Consider the following 8,036-nt stretch of genomic DNA (forward strand, 5'->3'; position numbering starts at 1 on the left):
GACTTGGCAACAATCATTACAAAGTATTCCAACAGAGATCAACTCCTTGGAAACATCCTTCTTGCATTAAGTTTCCTAATCTTACAGATTGAATACTTTCTAACTTTGAACCATTTCCATATTTCATTTTGACTATCACTTCCGAAGAAGAGTTGCCTCTTTTCAGACTATGTCAATATGGTCCTTCCAAAGTCAACACTATACTTCCAACTGTCCTTGAGCAACCAATCCTTGGTAAACCATAGATTGTCCTCAATAATTGCTTAATCATTTTAGTCATATCCAATTCTAGGCCTTTTCCCTTCTTAATGCCCCAGGCATTTGGAAAATTTTAGAAAGGATGAATATAGCACATGTAATCGATCCTATATCTGAAGCATATGGGACACGATTCATGATGTCTCACATAAAGACTAAACCAGTCTTTTGCTATAATATTTCCATTTCTATTTGCCAAGTTCTCATAATTCAGATTATGAAAAGGGATGCCGTAATCATAATCAAATTTTAGAACGCAAATAATGAACCCATATATAGAATTTCCTTATGTTGAGCCATTCCAACATGAAATTCATATATATTCTTGACTAAATACGATTAAGACCTTAAGCTAAGCGTTTAGATTTGAGATGAATTATAATATCCTCTCCCTTAATTATAGCAAAACAACTTTTTTCCCAATTGAGACCTTTTGTTTTTCTATAATTAACATTGCTAACTTGCAACCTTTATCATAATTATCATTCTCCCACTAACATGATGATTAATAGCATAACACTTATGCTCCCACTAGATTTGACATGCACCCAGAAATCAACTGGACTTCTAGAAATCAATAATTTATTGACTTTCTTACCAAAGTTCAGATTTCTGATACTAGATTGCCTTGATAAGACTTTATCAAAATCACACACCTCTCTTAGATAGCTCACAAGTGTGTCTAAACAATTTCAGAACTATGAAAATGGATGTCGTAATCATAGTCTAATTTGTTTAGACCTTTTGCCATTTCTCATAAGTCAATTTTAGTGTGTCGGTTAACCATACACGCTCCACTAACAACTTTGAGAACTGCAAAAGTCAAAATTGCTATCTACTTAAAATCTACTTAGTGAAAGAGTTTCCTTACCATCATTTTCATGAATCGAAGAGAAACCTTATGACACTTAGATTTTATGGTGTAAGCGTTCCTATCCATGTGAATTTGTCAAAACCATAACCACATGACTAGGTTAGTGACAAATCCTAACTCATATGGATTGAACTTGTGCAATCTTAACTTCTTGCCACCTGGCAGGTCAAGGGCCTGCTATTGCTTCCAAGTAGTTATCCAAACAATTGAGAACATGTAGAACTCAAATGTATAGCCAATTTAACTGGAATGGGCATAGAAATGTCAACACGATAGGTTATAAACCTCTAGTTGTGTGCTAGTGATGAAATACAGGTTTTTGTTCTTGATTACTTCTTGAAACCCTTTCTAAAATTTTCCCTCTCTTTCACTCATCCTTTACTTTTGGTGTTTGTGATTAGAGGTGCAACACTTGGGGCACTCATGCTTTCAAGAGTCAAGATTATCTTTGGATTACTTTTTATTACAAGATAATAAGAAAGGTAACACTCTAACCCTCGTTTCATATTGATTTTATGAAATTGTATGCTAGTATTAGGAATATTGCATTTGAAGATCTATTTTTATGTATAACTTAAAAATTTTTTAGATCCAAAGCATTTAGGGTTGCATGAACACATAGGAATGTTGTTATGCTAATAACCCATCAATTATATATAAGGGGTCCGCTATACCATATAGACGGATCACAAGAGCTTGAGGCATATCATGGATCAACCGAACCTGAACATGAGATGGCGCAGGTGGCTGGACGTAGTCAAGGATTATGACTACGAGCTCCTTTACTAATCGGGTAAAGTGAACTTTGTGGCAGACGCCCTGAGCCGCTCGTCGTCGGATCTTCTGTTTTGACGTCGTGTATGAGGATCTCTGTGGATTTTCCACTCGTGAGCTTGATCAGGGAATCTCATGCTAAGGGTGTACGACAAGAGAGTTGGAAAATTGAGAGGATCACTGGAGAGATCACCAGATTTATGCAGGACAGTCATGGATTGTTGACCTGTTGCGGTCGGTTGTGGGTTCCGATGTCTGGTGGGGTCAGACAGATTGTGTAGGAGGCTCATAAGTCTTGTTTCTCTATTCACCCTGGGGCCACCAAGATGTATCGAGACCTGCAAGATGGTCAACGTCGAGCATCAGAGGCCGCATGGCAAGCTGCAGCCTCTGGAAATCCCCATGTAGAAATGGGAGCAGATCACGATGGATTTTAGCACAAATTGTCGAGAATGGCAAAACATTTTGATACTATATGGGTCATCGTGGATCGATTGACCAAGAGTGCCCATTTTCTGGCAATGTGGGAGACTTCATAGGCCTAGAAGTTGGATGATGTATATATTCGTGAGATAATTTCTCGCCATGGGGTGTCGGTCTCTATTGTTTCAGACTGTGATGTTTGGCTCACCTCCCATTTCTGGCAGAAGTTCTGTGAGGAACTGGGCACGAGACTGCATTTCAGCACCGCTTACCATCCGCAGACGGACAACCAGAGCGATCTGACCATTCAGACCCTTGAGGATATGTTACGGGCCTGCATCATTGATTTCGAAGGGAGCTGGGACTCCTATCTTCCCCTTGCAGAGTTCTCCTATGACAACAACTTTCATTCCAATATTGGTGCTCCGCCTTTTGAGCTATTTTATGGGCAGAAGCGTCGTACCCCAATCTGTTGGGGTGAGGTTGGCCACAGGGTCGTGGGTCGGATCGAGGTGGTTCTACAGACTACCGAGAAGATTTAGCAGATCAGGCAGCGATTGCAGACTACTCAGAGTCGACAGAAGAGTTAAACCGACTTGCGCCGATCCGAGTTGGAGTTTCAGGTTGGCGACATGGTGTTGCTGAATCTCTCACCCTATAAGGGTGTGATCCGCTTCATGAATAGGGGAAAGTTGGTTCCCCGATATATTGGACCATTTCGAATTATTGCCAGGGTTGGCAAGGTGGCGTATAGAGTGGATCTTCCATAGGAGCTCCATCAGATTCATAGCACTTTCCATGTTTCGCAATTGCGGAAGTGCATATTAGACGAGGATTCGACAGTGTCATTGGATGACATTCAGGACAACGAGCACCTAAATTACATTGAGAAGTCAGTGGCTATCTTAGAAAAGAAGATAAAAGTCATGTGCAACAAGGAGATACCTTTGGTAAAGGTACAGTGGTAGCATCGGAGGAGATCCGAGTGGACTTGTGAGCCGGATCCAAGATGAGGGAGCATTATCCGTAATTGTTCACCACAATAGGCTTCGAGGACGAAGCCTAGTTCAAGTGGGGCAGATTTGTAACATCCCAATCTTCAGGTATGAATTTAAAGCTTTTTATTTATATTTTCAAGGCAAGTCGATGATTTGTAACATCCCAATCTTCAGGTATGAATTTAAAGCTTTTTATTTAAAGCTCCAACTCGTCGTGTATAGTATATAATATCTGCGTATCTTTCAATGTCTACTCGACGAGTTGGAAGGCCCCAAGTCGACGAGTTGAAGGTTGAACATAAAAACCCTAATTTTTAAGGTTTGCACCCTATTTAAAGGCCTTAACTATCATTGTTTGCCACCTTCATCGCCTCTTTATTGGTGCTCTTTTGGAAGGAACAAGAAGATTGAAGAAGTTGGCTGAAGGGAGAGGCTGTAGATCTGATGTTTACTCTGTTGTGGCAACCATTTCGAGGTATAAAGTCGATACCTTGGAGTCATTCTTGGAATGATTCATTGTTGGAAGTTGCCACTTCAGATCTGGATGTGTTGTGGCTCTTTGAGCCTAAAGCTCCAAGTTGTATCAAGTATTGGCCCTCCTTCATGCCCTAAACCCCTTATTAAGCTATGTTTGAGTGTTTTAGCCCTTTTGATGCCATTCATTGACATAAAGTTAGGAACTTTACGTGGTATCTCAGTCCTAAGGGACCAGATCTATAGTTTGTAGCATTAGACTCTAATAGAAGACAGGTGAAAGCGTTAAGACAAGCATAACTCGACGAGTTGCTCTATTAACTCGGCGAGTTGGCCCGAGGTTTCCTCAATCTTCTGGACACTATACGAACTCGACGGGTTGTCTTGAAGACTCGACAAGTTGGCTCGGGTTTTCGCAGTTTTCTGAATTTTGAAGCAACTCGATGAGTCAGTAGATGCACTCAACGAGTTGGGTCAACAAGGACTGTTGACCTTGACTGTTGAATCTGAATTTGACCAAGTTTTAGTTTAAGGGTATTTTTGGTAATTTGGGATTTTTAATGAAATCAGTCACATGCTGGTTGTAGGGAGTTGAGTTTGGAGCTGTGAATCGACATGTCGACGAGTTGGAAGACTCCAACTCGTCGTGTATAGTATATAATATCTGCGTATCTTTCAATGTCTACTCGACGAGTTGGAAGGCCCCAAGTCGACGAGTTGAAGGTTGAACATAAAAACCCTAATTTTTAAGGTTTGCACCCTATTTAAAGGCCTTAACTCTCATTGTTTGCCACCTTCATCGCCTCTTTGTCTAGAGAAAACCCTAGTTCGTGCTTTTTCCCTCATTGTATGTGTGTGTGATCCTGGAGAGTGATTTTTGGTGCTCTTTTGGAATCAACAAGAAGATTGAAGAAGGTTGTAGAAGGGAGAGGCTGTAAATCTGATGTTTACACTGTTGTGGCAACCATTTCGAGGTATAAAGTCGATGCCTTGGCTTCTTATTGCTTAGATCTACATCTATGGAAAGATATTGTTATTCTTGGTCCATATTGGAGTCATTCTTGGAATGATGCATTGTTGGAAGTTGCCACTTCAGATCTGGATGTTTTGTGGCTCTTTGAGCCTAAAGCTCCAAGCTTTATCAAGTATTTTCCCTCCTTCATGCCCTAAACCCCTTATTAAGCTATGTTTGAGTGTTTTATCCCTTTTGATGCCATTCATTGACATAAAGTTAGGAACTTTACGTGGTATCTCAGTCCTAGGGGACCAGATCTATAGTTTGTAGCATTAGACTCGCTTGGCAGACGGGTGAAAGCGTTAAGACAAGGAAAACATAACGAGTTGCTCTACCAACTCGGCGAGTTGGCCCGAGGTTTCCTCGATCTTCTGGACACTATACGAACTCGACAGGTTGTCTTGAAGACTCGGCAAGTTGGCTCGGGTTTTCGCGATTTTCTGAATTTTGAAGCAACTCGATGAGTCAGTAGATGCACTCGACGAGTTGGGTCAAAAAGGACTGTTGACCTTGACTGTTGACTCTGAATTTGACCAAGATTTAGTTTAAGGGTATTTTTGGTAATTTAGGATTTTTAATGGAATCAGTCACATGTTGGTTGTAGGCAGTTGAGTTCGGAGCTGTGAATCGACATGTCCACGAGTTGGAACACTCCAAATCGTCGTGTATAATATATAATATCTGCGTATCTTTCAATGTCTACTCAACGAGTTTGAAGGCCCTAACTTGACGAGTTGAAGGTCGAACATAAAAACCCTAATTTTTAAGGTTTGCAGCCTATTTAAAGGCCTTAAATCTCATTGTTTGCCACCTTCATCGCCTCTTGTCTAGAGAAAACCTTAGTTCGTGCTTTTTCCCTCATTGTATATTTGTGTGATCTTGGAGAGTGATTTTTTGTGCTCTTTTGGAAGGAACAAGAAGATTGAAGAAGTTGGCTGAAGGGAGAGGCTATAGATCCGATGTTTACTCTGTTGTGGCAACCATTTCGAGGTATAACGTCGATACCTTGGCTTCTTATTGCTTAGATCTACTTCTATGGAAATATATTGTTATATTTGGTCCATATTGGAGTCAATCGTGGAATGATGCATTGTTGGATGTTGCCACTTCAGATCTGGATGTTTTGTGGCTCTTTGAGCCTAAAGCTCCAAGCTTTATCAAGTATTGGCCCTCCTTCATGCCCTAAACTTCTTATTAAGCTATTTTTGAGTGTTTTATCCCCTTTGATGCCATGCATTGACATAAAGTTAGGAACTTTACGTGGTATCTCAGTCCTAGGAGACCAAATCTATAGTTTGTAGCATTAGACTCGCTTGGGAGATGGCTGAAAGTATTAAGACAAGGAAAACTCGATGAGTTGCTCTACCAACTCGGCGAGTTGGCCCGAGGTCTCCTCGATCTTCTGGACACTATACGAACTCGACGAGTTGTCTTGACGACTCGACAAGTTGACTCGGGGTTTCATGGTTTTCAGAATTTTGAAGAAACTCGATGAGTCAGTAGATGCACTCGACGAGTTGGGTCAACAAGGACTGTTAACTCTGAATTTGACCAAGTTTTAGTTTAAGGGTATTTTTGGTAATTTTGGATTTTTAATGAAACCAATCACATGTTGGTTGTAGGCACTTGAGTTCGGAGCTGTGAGTTAAAATGTCGAAGAGTTGAAAGACTCCAACTCGTCGTGTATAGTATATAATATCTGCGTATCTTTCAATGTCTAGTCGACGAGTTGGAAGGCCCTAACTCGACGAGTTGAAGGTTGAACATAAAAACCCTAATTTTTAAGGTTTGCACTCTATTTAAAGGCCTTAACTCTCATTGCTTTCCACCTTCATCGCCTCTTTGTCTAGAGAAAACCGTAGTTCGTGCTTTTTCCCTCATTGTATGTGTGTGTGATCTTGGAAAGTGATGTTTGGTGCTCTTTTGGAAGGAAAAAGAAGATTGAAGAAGTTGGTTGAAGGGAGAGGCTATAGATCTGATGTTTACTTTATTGTGGCAACCATTTCGAGGTATAAAGTCGATACCTTGGCTTCTTATTTCTTAGATCTACTTGTAAGGAAAAATATTGTTATTCTTGGTCCATATTGGAGTCATCCTTGGAATGATGCATTGTTGGAAGTTGCCACTTCAAATCTGGATGTTTTGTGGCTCTTTGAGCCTAAAGCTCCAAGCTTTATCAAGTATTGGCCCTCTTTCATGCCCTAAACCCCTTATTAAGCTATGTTTGAGTGCTTTAGCCCTTTTGATGCCATTCATTGACATTAAGTTAGGAACTTTACATGGTATCTCAGTCCTAGGGGACCAGATCTATAGTTTGTAGCATTAGACTCGCTTGGGAGACAGGTGAAACCGTTAAGACAAGGAAACCTCGACGAGTTGCTCTACCAACTCAATGAGTTGGCTCGAGGTTTCCTCGATCTTCTAGACACTATACGAACTCGACGGGTTGTCTTGAAGACTCGGCAAGTTGGCTCGGGTTTTCGCGGTTTTTTGAATTTTGAAGCAACTCGATGAGTCAGTAGATGCAGTCGACGAGTTGGGTCAACAAGGACTGTTGAACTTGACTGCTGACTCTGAATTTGACCAAGTTTTAGTTTAAGGGTATTTTTGGTAATTTGGGATTTTTAATGAAATCAGTCACATGCTGGTTGTAGGCAGTTGAGTTCGGAGCTTTGAATCGACATGTCGACGAGTTGGAAGACTCCAACTCGTCGTGTATAGTATATAATGTCTGCGTATCTTTCAATGTCTACTCGACGAGTTGGAAGGGCCCAACTCGACGAGTTGAAGGTTGAACATAAAAACCCTAATTTTTAAGGTTTGCACCCTATTTAAAGGCCTTAACTCTCATTGTTTGCCACCTTCATCGCCTCTGTGTATAGAGAAAACCCTAGTTCGTGCTTTTGCCCTCATTGTATGTGTGTGTGATCTCGGAGAGTGCTTTTTGGTGCTCTTTTGGAAGGAAAAAGAAGATTGAAGAAGTTGGCTAAAGGGACAGGTTATAGATCCGATGTTTACTCTGTTACGGCAACCATTTCGAGGTATAAAGTCGATACCTTGGCTTCTAATTTCTTAGATCTACTTCTATGGAGAGATTCTGTTATTCTTGGTCCATATTGGAGTCAATCTTGGAATGATGCATTGTTGGAAGTTGCCACTTCATATCTGGATGTTTTGTGGCTCTTTGAGCTTAAAGCTCCAAGCTTTATCAATTATTGGC

The sequence above is a fragment of the Lactuca serriola genome, chromosome 9 (assembly GCF_051521515.1).
Source record: "Lactuca serriola cultivar US96UC23 chromosome 9, Lser_US96UC23_V15, whole genome shotgun sequence".
NCBI classification, from domain to species: domain Eukaryota; kingdom Viridiplantae; phylum Streptophyta; class Magnoliopsida; order Asterales; family Asteraceae; genus Lactuca; species Lactuca serriola.